We start from the raw sequence: 17,122 nt of genomic DNA, 5'->3' as shown, positions 1-17,122 counted from the left end.
CATTTACTTTTTCTCCCTACCTGAATCTTCCAAAATTCAGCAACTCTTTTCATGGCAATAGAGCTAGTTATTTATATAAGTTCAGTAACAATCTGTTATGCAATTAGAAACATTAACTATATTACCAAGGCTTTGACTGAAATATCATATTTGAAAGAGATATGCATAGACTCAGATATGGTCAGACAGCTTTAAGGAACTGCTTGAACTTTGGCTTGGCTTTCGGGTATTGAGAATTTTTTAAGTCCAGTCTGAGGTTCCTTATAAAAAGTTCCAGCAAAGTAGTCTGAAAAAACGCTTGTATGGTCAGTCAGTATTCTTGCTGAACTTATGTAAATAATCAGGCCAAGTCGAATCAAAAAAAATAGTTTTACTATGATTATCCTTGGGGAAAAAATGGGGGTTATTGTAGAGAGAAAAAATTGTGTTTTCACATTTGTAGATATTAGATTCTAGTCCTGTTAATTGTCTTTGAGATTTTGTTACATACTTGTAAACTGGACTGGATCCTGAATTCTTCTAGTTTCCACAAATATCTAGCTATGACTCTCCAAACTAACATTTCCAATTTTCTCCCACCCTCCTGATTCTGAATTAGTAAGAGCAAGCGCTACCCTTGAATCTCCTTGGGAGGAACTATATCAGGTCCTCCTCACTACCCAGATGGCAGCCAAACTTTAGGGACTCAAGCCTTCGTTATGTGTCATAGCTAAAAAAGGCTCTACCTGACATCTGGTCCTGTACAAACACTAGAGACCTGCAAATCAAATTGCCTAGGAAGAGAAGTAGCTGACAGAGAAGTACACTGCTTCCTCCCAAGATGCCAGATCAAGACTTCATTCTTTAACTGAACATGGAACCATTTTTTTCTTTCCTTTCCTTCTTTCACACTGGCTTATGCCTGGAAAGATAATGCCATCTCCTACACCATTGCTAAGCGGGGTGAACTTTGCCTTTCAGACTGTAGGATTTGTCATCAAAAACTCCTATCTGTCCATTAATAGTGCTGCCTTAATGGGAATGGCTCTTGCCCTGACAGGATTTCTCTCTATCTGTGGTGGGTATCATTCTCCTTGGGCTTATTAATGCCTAGATAACTGGTGCATAACTGGGCAATGAGTCTTAGGTTATCTGACTGTGCCCTTAACTGTTCACAATCAGACTTAGATACCTCACTGGTCAACTCTCCTGAATGTCTTGAAAATAGGATAGCCCTTGATTATCTTTTAGCTGAGCAAGGATATGTCTGTGATGTGACCAACACACCAACTGGACCTGGATTAACACTTCCGGGGAAATTAAAACTCAGCTACATAAGATCACTGAGCAAGACACTTACCTTAAAAAGTTGACTCCTTCAGTGATGTCTTTCTTTGACTTATTTGATTTTGATTAGTCTGGGTCCTGGGGACCATGGCTCTAAGGTGCACTCAAAACATTGGGAAATATCCTGCTTATTATAATCATAATAATCTCCCTGGTGCATTGTATTCTCTCAAAAGGCTTAAATGTATGTTTGTGGCTGCAAACCACAAGTGAATGATCTCCCTAAGATTGGAACATCAGAAAAGGAGCCAAGAAAATGACCAACTTAAAGATAGTGAACCTGAATCCCTGACCTGTGAATATCACAGGAATTAAGCAAAAATGTGACCTACGAAATCACTCAAAGGATGGACAAAGCTGCCAGAACTACAGAGTGGTTGTGTACAGTGGTGTTAATGCCTTAAAATTTGATCACATCTTTCAGTTAAACTGAGTGTCTCATCTAAGCCGAGAATAGTTAAAAAGAAACAGTAAGACCAAAATGGAGTCACTTGTGCTAAGCAAACAAAAATTTAATACCTAACCTAATTGCAGTTAGAATGTTCCCCTGGGGATGGTAGCATTAACTAATCAGTGTGGAATTTTCTGGTCAGCACACATGAGGTAATCTTTTCCATCACCCAAAGGAATATGAGGTAATCTGCCACATAGACCCTTCTATGCCCCAACAGGTAAGTTACCTAAGCCTGAAATAATGGTTTTTGTTTATGACTTTCTCATTTTGCCTTTAAAAACTTTTCCCTTTCTGTAGCCCTTTTCAGCTCCTCTCTACTTGCTAGATGGGATGCTGCCCAATTCATAAATCATTAAATAAAGCCAATTACATCTCTAAAATTCACTTCGTTATATTTTTGTTATTTAACAATGCACATATATTTGACTATGCACTGTTTGACTGTTCTTACAGAGATAAAACCCAGATTTAGATAAGTCATTAAACTAAGTTGTAACCATAATTTTGTATAATCTATGAGTGGTTTATAAAGTCTTAGTAAACTTTTAGTTATATGCTTTGTTTCCTTGTTTCCCTGATTTCATGCCTTCTGTCTTTTAAGAAGCAGAATTTATTTTAAAAAGATCTGTCTATAAACACTAATTTCTATTTGTGAATTTGATGACACTTTCAATATAAAATAATTTATTTGAAAAGGATATTGGCACCAAAGTAGATGGTCCTCTTTAGAATTTATTTGGTTTTGTTTGAAGTTAGATTTCATGGGGGAAAATAATTCTATCCTGCTCCCTCCTTCTACTGTGCATGTACATATGTGTGTTTATATGTGTGTGAGTGTGTGTGTGCACGTGTGTGGTGGGAGAAGTGAGAAATCTTTGACCAGAGACATGTAAGTGCAAAGTGAGCATTATAATTTGACTGTAACACTTAAAGGATATTTACTATTTGCTGCACGTGAATATCATGTTTACAATGTTCCAGGTAGACACAAAAGCTAGAAATATGTGAATAAATCTTATCTCTTATTTAAGATCTCTGTCTAGTGAAAAGGTTAGAAAATTATAACATAATTTATTGATAGCATAAGAGAGGTATACACAACATGCTCTGAGACAGTAGAGTTAGGTACAGCAAGTCAACTTCATGAAATGAAGTAGCAAATGTAAATTATGTCTCAGTTGAGAAAAACTCTCTTTGTCAATGCTAAGGAATTCGATTTTATTATGTTACCTTAAAGTATATACTAAGTTTTATAATTTACTTGTTTATATGAATTTTTCTTGGTTATAAATCCCTTCAGAGTAACAGAAATTTTAAAAAGAACAGAAATGACCTGTATTCTATTTGCTTTCTCCCAGGTCCTTTAAATGTAGATGATTCTCTTAGTCTTTCCAGGGATTGACATGAGAAGAAAGTGAGTGTAGGGTGTGGTTATTCCACTTTGGAAAAGTGTAAGAATGTTGATCAACAAATGGAGGCATCCAAGACGAGTATCACATCTTTGCTATTTATTTGATTGTCTTTAAAATGATAAGCTAAATGTTTTGAAACTCCTAAGTTCATGTGAATGATTTTCATTCTTCCTCTTCAACACTAAATAGAGAACAGAATCATATTTTCCATTATAGTAAAATTAAAAAATTTTTATGGGATAAAAAGTGGGGCCAGATTTAATGGTAAAGTGAAACTGATATCTGAATGTGTTCAAATCAATATTTTAAAAGTGAATTACTATTTTAAATATGTTTTTTATAATTAAGTTAATATTTTTCCCAACTATTCAATATTTTAAAAGTGAATTACTATTTTAAATATGTTTTTTATAATTAAGTTAAATTTTTCCCAACTATTATGTTAAGAAGCTTCAATACTTTTTTTGAAAATATTTCAGGATAAAATTGATTTCCTTATTTAAGAAATATTTCTGGGTACGTACTAAGTCCCAGACACTCTTTGGGATGCTGTGAATACATGATGAGGTATGTATTAGATGATAAGGAAAATCCTCACTGTGAAAAAGATAACTAAGCAGACATGAAAATAGGTGAATGAGCAAGCCATGCAGTTGAGAGAGAAACACTGAATGAACATTCTGTGGCATCTACAGTTGAGATGCAAGTATTTATTTGGCTCCTTTATTGAAATAGACTTCAAACTGTTATTAGGAAATGTATAATCCAATCCTAGAAGTACTTCCTTATATTAAATCCAGCTATACATACCAAGAAAGAATGGCCAAAGTTTAGTCAAGAATCTTGAATTACTTTATTTTCATTAGAGAATATCAAATAGATTTTTCCTTTGTTTCCACAACAAATGAATCCACTTTTAATCAGAAATATCCAATATCTGTACTAAAGCTTTTTGACAGCAAGTATATCCAAGAATTTTCTGTTGCTTTGTTAGTAACAAAACATCAGTTAAAAAAAATAAAAGGGAATGGTTGTGGAGAAAAGGGAGGGCTACAATTGATACATTTCTAAACTTTTATCAATTTCTACTTTACATTAAGCTAAACAGACAGACAAATATCCTTACTAGGAACACAAATTAATAGCCACAAGGATAACAAGGTTTCACTCAGAAGTATTGCCTACAAGAGTAGTAAAAGACAGATTAGGGCAGCCTCTGCATACCTGAATACAAAGAAAGGAAAAATTATTCACAATTTAGCCCCCTACCTGCTTCCCAGCATGAGATATATTCACGTACTTCTAATGGAGATCTGTCACAACCCTCTAGAAAGGCCTGGCCATTTGTCCTTTGTCCTGATTGAAAAGCCCAATAAGAACCTAGGAGTTACTATTCTGGCACTAAAGGAAATTCCAGGAAATATAGCAAGGTGGCTGCACCTGAGTAAGAACTGGGCCAGTGTCTCATAATTTCAGGACTGGAATTGAGTGAAAACATAGAAAACATGAGCAAAGGTAAGGTAAGAGTGGCCCTTCTGCTGTATATGAACACCAGATGCCATCTTAAAGCACAAAAGTGTTTCCAAATTAATGTCCATGCAGTTGTCTACAACGTTTATCCACCTTGGTAAGCTGAGCTTAGGGAGCATGCAGTGAAATGCAAGGAATGTCTTTAGTGGCTGCCACTTATTAAATTTACCCACATGTTGGCAGTGACAACAGTGCACTTAGGTTACAATGTCCAGCCTAACTGGAGCTACAGTGACCCCTTTCTCATTAAGGACATGGAAGTCTTCAGTCAACTACCAAGTCCTGAAATAAACTTTCAGGGTCCCCTATGTTCTGTTCGTTCTCATGGTTTAAGAAGAACTAATCTGTCCCTTTGTGGATGCGGTGTTAGCTGGTTCTTCCAACTGTTTCAATAGCTGAGATTTCAAGCAAATTTATTATCCTGGATTTCTATTTTTTGGTAGATCCTCTGTTCCATGTATCAGTAGTCCCAAGATATTATTCCCATGATCACTCTATCATTGACCATCCTATTTCACTGAATTCTCACCATTTTTCTCCCAAAAAGAGATGTCTCCCACTTCCAAAGTGAATGCAAAACACTTATTCCACTTCCAAAAAGCCATATCTCAGGAAAGAGTAGTTTCTGTGTCAAGTTGGGCACCAACTACCTGTCCGGTAATGAAATAGGACAAACGTCACAAATGATACATGATAGAACTCAAGGAAATTCAGAGAAAGTACAATGCACATGGTGCCCCAACCCTGGTCACACCATCAGAGGCATGCTTGGCTAGGCACAACCAAAGCCACTGAAGATAGTGCTATAGGAAAGGAATCCTGATTTCATTTGGATTCATACATGTATAGAGAGATTGAAGATGTCAGGAAGAATCTGACCTGAGCTAGATTCACAAGCTCATACAGTAGGCTAACACTCAGAAAAATGCTTACAACGCTAAATGAAAAAAAGAGTAAAAAAAAATCTTTTATCATAGATACAAAAGATATGCATTACAAAAAATTGGAGAAACAATAAAAGGTTACAGTAAAACATTTTGGGTGACAAATTAGGGTTTATTATAGATTTCTTCTCCCAAATTAATTTATTCATTTTAAATAATTTTTAGCTCCAAATTTAACCTTACTTGGAAAACACGTATTTGATCCTTGAAAATTCCTGAAGGATGGAAGCAATAATTAGTTAATGAATTATTCATACGTTAAACTGTTAATTCTTAGGAGAAGAAGGAAATAATCAGAATTTTCCATGTTCAGGATCAAAAGAAATATATTAACACATTTATATTCAGAGAGGTATGATGGAGAAAAAAATGCTAAAGTGGGAATTAGAGGACCAGAACTCCACACACAGTTGTACAACTAACCAGGATGTGGTCTAGAACAAATCAATTCTCTAGCTATCAGTTGCAGCAGTTCTCGAGTGAAGATTTAAGTCATTGATTCTCATAATTTTATCTTTTAGAGTAGAACTTTATATAAATAAAATTTTAAGTAGAAACGTAAACAAATAAAGTGCACAAAACCCAGAAGTATTATTGTTTAGTCTAGGAGTGCCCTTTCATTTAACTCTCCCCATACGTCCTTGTGAGAATCTAAGGTTACTACTTTTAAAAATTAGAAACAACTTATTTAGATGATCAAACATCCATTCTAACATTCAAAAATCTATGATTTTCAATATTCACAATTTATATATGTAGATATGTTTGAGCTATCTTCCCATTTCCAGATTTTGCTTGATTTGTTTTCTGAACCAAATCAATCCAGTGAAAGTAAATCTCTTTTGACTGAATTAAATCCTATAGAGAATCAGAATCCATAACATTATGGACCTTAGGCTTTGACTATGCTTTACTCTCTTTGCATCACCTAACATTGATGGGCAACAGCAGATGTTCGATTTCATTTTCCACATTTATGGACTCACGACTAAATTGATAATTGATTAATATGTGTGGCAGAGCGTTACAATATGACCCTTAAAGAATATCTTCTTGTATTCATGCCTTTGTGTTGTCCCTTTCCACTTTGAATCTGAACTGACCTTGTTACTTTCTTTGACCAACAGAATGTAATGGATATGATGTTTCTCAAGTTCCCTAACCAAGTTCTTAAGAGGCATTGAAGTTTTTCTCTCTTGTGAAGAACTAATCTGCCATGTAAAGCAGTGTGGGCTATCATGCTGGTAAGGCCACAGGGTGAGATGGGCCATAGAAGAGGAACGGCCATTAAGGGAGAGAAGTCTTTCAGAATGAAGATGAAGAAGACACAGGCCTTAACCTTGCAGCCTGTGTCAGAAATAAGAGCTATCCAGCTGAGCCCTGCCAAGCCAACCCACAGAAACATGAGAAATAAAAAATGATTGTTGCTCTAAGCCATTAAATTTTGGTGTAGTTTGGCACATAGAAATAGATAACAGAAACAATGTGAGATAAGCATGTAAATTAAAAGTTTCTCTCAAAGCAAAAAGAATATATCCACTTCAAGTCTTTGCATTGTCTTGCTCCACGGTTTTCTCTAAGAGTTTTATATTATTTTGTTCCTTTATATACATCAATGTTACACATGTTATCCAAAGCATTTCAAAGAAATCTATCAAGTTTTATCTAGTCAGGAAACTTTAGTTTTATTTGAATTTTAACTAAAATTTTAATTTTAGTACATTCTTAGATTCCAGTCAAATGAAACATATGAAAATATACTCAGAAAGTGACATTACTAACTTGTTATTAAACCTAACCAAATGTTAAATTTAAAACAGGAGTTATGGAGAAGTCATTATTTAGAATCACTAAATCTGTTCATCTGTTTAACAGATCTGATTCATTAATCACATGTTTTCTTTAACTTATCTTCATATCTAAAGTGTCTTCTTGACTGTTAATCTCCATCTCTTTTGGTCCTATCTTCAGTAGTTTCCTTGTGCTGTGTGATATTTCATCTTAATACGATCACTATTACATGCATGTTTTCTTCTATTTGTTTGCAATTTTATTTTATTCTATTTTCTTTTATTCTATGTTTTTACAAGTATAAATAATAAATAAATTTTAAAATATAATTTAATAAATTTACTCTGAATTCCAATAGTAGCTCTAATACTTGTTTTAAACTATATTAAAACATTAACAATAATAGAAAAGCATATATTAAGACTATAGTCATTTAAAAATTAGCATTTTTATAACAACAAAATTTTACATCCAATTTTTTGGAAATGGAAAAAGTAAAAGATGAATTTGTATTAGTTTAGACTGTAATTTTTGTTTCTTTCTGTCCTCTCCCTCCATTGCTTTTAGATTTTTATTAAAATTAAAAGATAACCGAATGGCACAAGATAATGAATCAGGACTGCTTGTGTGATGAATATATACATGTTTTCTATAAAAGAAAAGAAATATCTTTTATACAACATTTTACTTCTGACTGCACCAACTATAGTTTGAGATAAAAGATTTCTTCCCATTTGATCTTTTGTATCAGTTATAATATGACTCCAAGCTATTTTTGTTTTCATTTTCCTCCTTAAATGAAATGCACTAATTGCAGGTAAAATTCTGGTATTCTGACTGCTCGTTGAACTGATTTGGCCTAAGCCAGAATAGTGAATAACATAGCATGAATAACAGAGATTTGCAGGTTTTGCCTTGCAATATGAAAGACCAGATTCAAAGCTAAGCTCCACCACTTTCTAGGTTGGTGAATTACATAACTATTAAGTCATAATTTCACAATTTATAAAATTACAGTGTTTAACTCATTGGTTTGGGGATGACTAAATAAGATGATGAATACGAATCACAGGGTATAATGCAAAAAAACTATGCTAACCTACAAAAGATAGGTGGTGTTTTATAATTATCATTAACAGTCAGATGAAAAGGACAAGATAATTGCCAGATAGCATAGGGTGCAAAATAGAGATCACTATATGTGGAGAAGTATACATTACCAATTCCTCTTTTCATTGCAGAATGTAAAATTCTGTAGATTGCTGTTATCTCAAGTTTTCCTTATGTCAGATAGATGATAGAGGTTTTCCCCACATCATGGCCATTTCCCCTTCTGCAACAAGCAAGAATTCCCTAGAAGACAAAAGTTTTTTGAAGTCATTCAGTGGAGATGTCATGTTGGATTTATGCTCGCTGATGTGAATATTATTTCTCATAACATACTGTGTAGTTCCAGGAAACATTGACAATATAAGAGACATTAAATATACATAAGGAAAAATAAAGCAAGATTCTGAGCTGGTTCAGAGAAAGACAAGTAAGAATCAAGAACAAGAATTAGCGAAGGAGAGCTATGGAGTAGGAGGGCGAAGAGAGTACACTTTGCTTTTGTCATTGCAGTTGTCTAGATTTGGAAACCAGTCTCTTTTTTCTGGCTACCAGTGATATAATAAAGAAACTCAAGCGCCGGGATGAGTTTAGTGTCTCCAACTCCTTTGGAATGAAAAGTGGTGCATTAATGTGCTTTAGTTTTTGTTGTTAATATTTCCACAATGGATTTTAAATTTATTAAAATAAATGTTTATTTATAAAATAATAATGCCCATAATATGAGTATGGATAATGCTTTAAAGTATTAAAAAATTGAAACAAACTAAAGCCAAAGCCAGTCTGAAATGGAGAATCATAATATGTTACAGTTTATTGTTGATAATAGTTGGAGTTTGACAATATTCTATCAGTTCCCTATAATTTAAAGAGTTGTAAAATAACTTGAAGACACTTGAAAGACATGCAAATATTTTTAAAAATAAATATAATACTATATTAACAAATTTGTTTATTTTTGTCACCTTAAGAAGATGTAAAATGGGAATGTATGAGAGCAGAAAGTTGCATTATGTGTGTTCATGCGCTCCTCTAATCTGATAAAATTCTTTTACATAAAGACAGTTTCCAACTATCCACCCAGTGTTCTCTGTGTAACAGAAGTTACTTACTTTGACTAAAAGTTATAGTTAATATGGATCGGTGAAACTATATGAGAAAAAATGATGGGGAAATATAACAGTATATGGGCTTTTATTTTTCAAAGAAAAAGAATAAGGTTTTCCTAAAGTAGAAGTGCCCAATCATGTTAACTCTTTGGACCTCATTACCATCTTATAATCTCCTTATATCTCCTGCATGGTTGCTGAAAGAATATTTCCTATCATTTTGATACCAAAAGCTTCAATACCAAATTCTGTCTAAGGCATCACAACTGCTGATGACAAAAACGCACAACTGACATGGAGATGCTGGAAATTACATAAATCTGTAGAAAAGATATTTCCCATTAGTGCCAAAAATGCCAATATGACCTCTATTTGCAGAGGAAACTGTTGGAATGAATGTTTCTGACATTTTCTGTGCATATTGTGCCATGTAACAGAAGCTGAAAACACTCTGTTATCATTTACATAAGATTTTTTGCAACCTTTCAATGAAAGGTATTGTGGGGAATCAGAATTGGCCACCCCAAAATGTGTCTCTTTGGTATGAGGATTATTTTGGGCTGGTTACTTTTAAAAACTGCAGACATGGAAAAAGCTCTGAAAAGAAGAATTTACCCTTTGTAAGAGACATTTACATTTGTAAGGGAAATCTCCATCTGTAAAGGTATCTCCCTCTCTGTACCAGGAAGAAGAGGGGATGACCATATCTCTAGGAACTCTTATCAATGTGGAAGGCAAGGAAGTAAATCTGCCTAATAACCTTACTCTGGTTTACTGTGCTTTTCTGGTAATCTCCCATAACTGACCCACCTCGCCCCCAACACCCCCAACACCCCAATATTAAGGAGAGAGCCTCCAGCATTTTGGCCAGTTGCTCAGTTTTCGTGAGTGTCTCCCAGGTATACATGTTATAAAGCTTTGTTTGATTTTTCCCCTGTTATTCTGATTCCTGTCAATTTAATTTGTAGCCCAGCCAGAAGGACTTGCAGGGAAGAGGATTTGTTTTCCTCCCCTACAGTATGAGTGTTGGGCCAGAGAATTTTCTAGGTAGTTTGCATTTCTGCATGTATGTATTTATGTAACAAACACTAATGAATACTTATTATGTGCCATGAATCTTCTATGTACTCCATAAATAATAATTCATTTAATAACTGTACTGAACTCAGATATACCCCTCCATTCTCCCAACGGCTATTTGATCTAACTTCAAACCTGTGCCCTACACTGTGTATCCATCTTGGTCTCTCTCAGGTTTTTAATCACCTAAAAAACCAGTGAGGTTCATTATATGAACTACGCTGTACATAAACAGTTGTGGCAGCCTCGGGATCTAAAACAAACACACAAACAGACAAAATGTGCTCAAATTAAGAAATTGTTATAATCTCTTTGGTGTGACAAATTGAATTTCTGTTAATACAGTGGCAAGTACAGAAAATGTGGATAAGGGAGGAGAATTCATGTGCTCTAAAATAGTGCCTGTCTTGTCGTTATCTATCTCTGTTAAACCTCCCATAAAAAGTAACATGAGAGCAGGGATTTTATCTGTCTTGTTTACTTCTGTATCTACAGCTCCTAGAACCATGTCTAAACCATAGCATACTTTCTAAATAATTATCTGTTTAATAAATGAATGTATGAATATATAAATGCAATCAGGTGTTAAGTAGATTTATAAAAATTGAATGATATTTAAAAATGAACTGAGGTGAGAATCAACACAACTATCTCAGTAGCATGAAAATTATGGCATCAGTGGAATAATCTGATGAGAACGAGGCACAGAGAGAATCTAGAAAAATACCAGCACATGACTAAATGAGATGACAATACAAAGGTGGACTATTTAGCATTCAAAACTAGTTTCTATTTGATCCTGATCAGATGATCTTTCTCTTTTCTTCAATCTGCTGAATGTGAGGTGCCAAAAGTCAGAAGTTTCAAGTGTCTGATTCCCTTTTTTTTGTTAGATCTGTAAAACTGAGTAGGTTACAGAACCCCTTTAATATTCTTTTCTGTCATCCGAAATGAATATTTACATATATAGGGGCTCACAGGACAGAGGTCATTAATTATAGTAGTTTGGAAATTAAAGTTTACTGGAATTGGTCAGACCTCAATCACCAGAAAAAATGCACTCTCTGTATGTAAAAAGTATACTGTACAGTACAGAAAATTTCCAACCTCAGACTTGCCGCTGCTCGAAATAACGTTTAACACCTACACTAGCCTTGATATGATCGTACAATCTTGGTGATGAAATGAATGAGTATTGGGTGAAGGAGATAGCTAGTCTGATAAAAAGAACAAGAAAGTGGGAATTGAAGTAGTTTACCTGGTCAAGGAACAGAAAATACAGCTTAAGGAGGAGAGACGGAGACCAAAGTGAGGTGTACAGCCTGGAGACAGTGATCATTATCACTTAACTGCCACTCTTTGTGTCATTATCATTCAGGGGACTGTGACCACAGGAAACAACACTAAATTCAGAATGAAGACAGCATTTACCCACTTAGAGGGAGGAAGGAATAGCAAAGAGCCAAACATGAAGAAAAATAACCTGAGGATCATGAAGCATTGATTAGACTGTAAATACTGGAGTTGTACTTTACATGAGATATTTTTCCACCTGGAATTTTCTTGATAGAGTGCATAGAGGTAGCATCTCTTGTAGATGGAAATAATGAGTAAGTAAGGACACAAAAGAACAACTCTTAAGCTGCTATGGAAAAAGGTGTTTACTAAAATAATACAACAAAAATTATTGGGGTACCTATTTATATAAAACTTTGTGACAGGAATTGTGTCTCCCTGAGTTCTTCCTGAACTGTTATCATGACAGAATAGTGGTTGGAACAGAGAGTGTTCAAAATAGCCAGTTCACAAGAGAGAAAAAGAAGGCTAGTATATGGAAAAAATAATTCCAGAATAAAGGAGAATCAAACAGTCATGACTTTGGAGAATCTTTTAAAAGAAGCAACCCATTTTTAGTAATCGGTGGCAAGACACTGTACTTAAATGCCAGTTTTAGCAAGGATACAATGGAAAGGTAAGAACTTATTTTACAAATAGTAGTAAAGTGTTTTGGAAAATAAGGAAGTATTATTCTAAACCAGGTTAACATAAGACATCACTAGCATGGTACACAGACAATAGCAATAGAGCCAAAATAGAGAGAAATCAAGCAGAATAGATCACAGATTGTTCTTTTATATACTGTATTTTCTGAGCATTTTTTAAGAGTTAGAACTGAAAATTAAATGATGTATAAGACACAAATATAGTCCGTAATGCCATACTCAAAATCATTTGGGAGAAATGTGTTTTAAAATCCATAATTTGGTACTTTAAAACATAATATGTGCATATACATATATAAATTAGCAGTGTCAGTGGAATTTGGTGATTTGTCCTATCACCAAGCACATCAATATTTCCACAGAAAAATGTATAAAACAAAAACCATAATTAACTTAGTTCAGGTTTTGGAACCAAACTAACACAAATATTTTGCCTTATAGATATTTGTTTTTCAGCACAGTGAATAAGTGATGGAGGACCTGTATCTCCCATGTCAGAACATGGATTAAAGTATACTCAATTCTTTCTTCAAAAACATTTTTGTCTAAAATCCCTTCCCTTCTTACTGAACCCTTCTACGTGTGGTTCCATACTGATAATTTATCTTAGTGATCCTACCCACACATTAGGGTAAAGAGATTGACGTATAGACAAGACAAGATAAGTTTAATGTCTTCACAGAATATTGTGCTAACAAGTCATACTTCTGATTGGGTATGAGAAGCATCTCTGTGAAAATACAATGGTTCTATGTGTTGGTAGATCTGATTTCTTCCACTCTGTGTCAATCACTTCCCTTTTGTCCTTTTCAGCCTCTCCCTGCTCTGCTCATATCTCAGGATGCTGATTCCTGCAAAATACATTTCATGGTTTCCACAGCCAGCCAGCTTCCAGTTTCAGTCAAACAGAACAAATGGTTTGACATTTGGAAGGTGGAAAAAGGGAAAGCTTGGTGCTTTTTCTTTTCTCTCTCCATTTCAGGGTATGTCTCTCACAGCTACCTATGCTACGTAACTTTAACTCCTGCCAGATGACAACTGCCTCTTCTTCCCACCAGGCACCATCCACTGTGGTCCCAGTTCCCAACAAGTGACTCTGGGAAACCCACCTCCTCCCTCAGTTCCTCCAGCCCTAGGAATGGTACCAGCTTTCTATGTGCTCATCTGTGGGTTGTCCTCTTTCCCCTATTTGTCTTTTCAGGTTTTCCAACTACTTTGTACATGTGTTCCTGTGTTCAGTTCCCTCTATTTCATGATCTGGGTGGGCTCGTTTACCTGTCTGGAGCCTCACCAGTATACCACCCACCTTCAAATCAGAACCAACTATTTGCCACACCCTTGCCCCCTGACTATTCCTCTGGTACCATTTCCTACCCCCCTTCCCCCCATTCACTCTGCTCCAGTCACAATGCCTTCTTGCTATTTCTCAAACATGCCATGCAGTCTTACATCACAGAGCCTCCGCACTGTATAGCTCTTCTCCCAGATAATTAACAGGCTCACTCCTTCCTTTCATTAAGGCCTTACTCAAACGTCACCCACCTAGGCTGTGACTACTTCCCTGACCACCCTTTCTAAATGTGTACCCACATCATTCCATATGATCTACAATATTTCCTACAACAGATAAAGAAGCCCAAGTTCCTTCACAGAACCAACAGCTGAAATTCAAATCTAAAATGACACAATATTTTAAATGTATTACTATACATGAACTTTATATTAAATGTATTTTTATTTGATCTTTGTAACTTTACAGAGAATGCATATTTTATTATATAATTCTGAGATTTACCAAGATTATAGGCAATGCTAAAAAAATCAAATATTTAGATTTTAATAACTATAATGAACAAAACAATGACATATAATCATCAGAGGACTTGATTTTCAAATCAACAAGAATACTAGATAATCCAAGGTTGAAACCAGAAGAGATTATAGATTATTGATATTTTTAAGGGGATTCACATAAAAATACATATTTGTACGCTAATCATTGTCACTCAGGATTCCAAAATCCTATTCATATAACCAAAACAATTAAAATAATTCAGATACTCCTGGTGTCAGTTTAGGATCAAGGTTTCTCTCAATTTCCCTTTAAACTTGAATATAGTCTTGTTCTTTACCTCCTTCCCTTGAATCTCCAATAATGTACTCAATTTTCAGATAATTAAATCTTTTAGTCATTTTCAGTCACAAGAACACATTGCCTCACCAATTCAAATTTCCAAATCTGTGTAACAACAAAATTATTGAATTTTATACAAATTTAGTATTTTTCTCCTCTTACAGCTTCAACTGAACTCAGGCTGGAAAAACAACACAGAATAGGGGCCAGCGTAGTGGCACAGCGGTTAAGTTTGAATGTTCAGCTTTGGAGGCCCAGGGTTCTCGGGTTCAGATCCTCAGTACGGACATAGCACTGCTCATTAGGCCATGCTGTGCCAGGCGTCCCACATATAAAGTAGAGGAAGATGGGCATGGATGTTACCTCAGGGCCAGTCTTCCTCAGCAAAAAGAGGAGGATTGGCAGCAGATGTTAGCTCAGGGCTGATCTTCCTCAAAAAAAAAAAAAAAAGATAAAAAAAGATTTAAAAAAACACAGAATAAGGCCTATGTTTGACTTCTCTCTTTGTCTCAGAGAGTTCTTGGAGAAATCACCACGCAGCTCCGTAGCTGCAGCTCCGAAGCTGCAGCTCCTATGTCATGGGAAGTCAACCCCTATGGTTTGTTGTATAGTTTTGATTCTTTCTGCAAACCGAAGACACTGTGTCTCATTAAAGGCTAGAAGCCTGAAAAGATTCTATAGGCCTAATATCAAGGTTTCAGCATGGCTGAATCTGTTCCTTGCCTCCTCTAGTTTCTCATGTCTGCCAGCAATCCTTGTATTGTGTCTGCATCACTCCAGTTTCTGCTCCCATCGTTACATTGCCTTCTCTTCTGGATTTACATCTCCATCTGCCTCTGTCTTATACAAATACTGTGATTACATTCCAAGCCCACCTGAAAAATTCAGCATACTCTTTCTACCTTCAGATTCTAACCTTCTTCACTTCTTCAAAATCCTTTTTGTCGTATAAGGAATATTTACAGTTTACAGTGACTGTGATCTGGTAGTCTGAAGACTACCACAGAATCCAAGATGCCCCCAAGTAGCTCCCTGCCCTCACGTGGGCCCTTTGGAGCCCACGAGAAACCCTCAGACATAGTTTATCCCAGTATTTCAGAAATGCAATATGTTCCCAGTGGAGCTTTCACTACCGTGCCACCACAAGGTACTTCAGTGGGCATGATTCTAATACCTTTTTCTCATAAACCCCCTCCCGCATCCGTGTCCATACTTCTTTGCTGCATTCTGTTCCCCTGGGAGCTAAACTCTAACAGTTGCATCACTCAGCCTTCATGCCCTCAGGCTTCTGGCTGGTTTCAGCCACCAGAAGACATTAGCAGGGTTTCAGAAGGTTAGAGGAGAAAGCAGACAAACTGTTTAATTCTCCAGCTTTCCTCTTGATTGTTCAGGCCCTGGCAATGGCTAGAACCTGTCCTTTTGAACTCTTGGCATCTTCTGACACTCAACAATGGAGCACAATCTGATCATTATCCTGCTGCCCTACACAATATTGCCTAGAATATATGTAACTTAAAAATCTATTTGGTTTTATTTAAGAAATAAAAAATTAGTTCTTATAAAGTGATCTGTGGTATTTTCCAGAATATTGGTTGCTAAAAAAATATTTGCCATATCATTACCAAATAAATAAACCATCTGTGTTCTGATATGGCCCATGTTGCATTTTTTTTTTTCAGAAAGAATACTAGATTTTCTTCTGCATTTAATCCAGTGTTTATTTTTAATTTAAGCATCATGCATCTGGTCAACACATTCTATGTGTGTAAAAGTTGTTGTTGACGTATCTGCTCACTGTACACTCTTATGCACAAAATATTTCCAACCACAGTGTTGCTAACACTTGAAAGGACATTTAGCACCCAGACCACACTTGATGTTGTTGTAATGATTCCTGAGGACTCTAAAGGGGTTATGGGAAAGGAGAATGAAATTTTTAATGAAAAATAAGATTCTACTGTAAAAGATTTTGGAAGTAAAACCTGTGTAACTGGCCAAGAAGTAGTAGGTTTAGTTTAAAGGAAGAGAAGGAAATCAAAACAAAGATTTGCAAGCTTGGGTGTGGGAGATGACTACCACTTTAACTGCCGCATTAGTGTCATTATAAGTTGGACATGCATCATCACAGGTAACAGCATTAGCTTCAGAATCATGACAGAATTTTTCTTTGGAAGAGGAAGGAGGGAGGAAGGAATTGAAAAGACATATAACAATGTGAAATAAGATGAGTCT

The sequence above is a fragment of the Equus asinus genome, chromosome 22 (genome assembly GCF_041296235.1).
Source record: "Equus asinus isolate D_3611 breed Donkey chromosome 22, EquAss-T2T_v2, whole genome shotgun sequence".
Classification (NCBI taxonomy): Eukaryota; Metazoa; Chordata; class Mammalia; order Perissodactyla; family Equidae; genus Equus; species Equus asinus.
The sequence above is the reverse complement of the archived record's forward strand: the minus strand, read 5'-3'. Positions refer to the sequence as shown.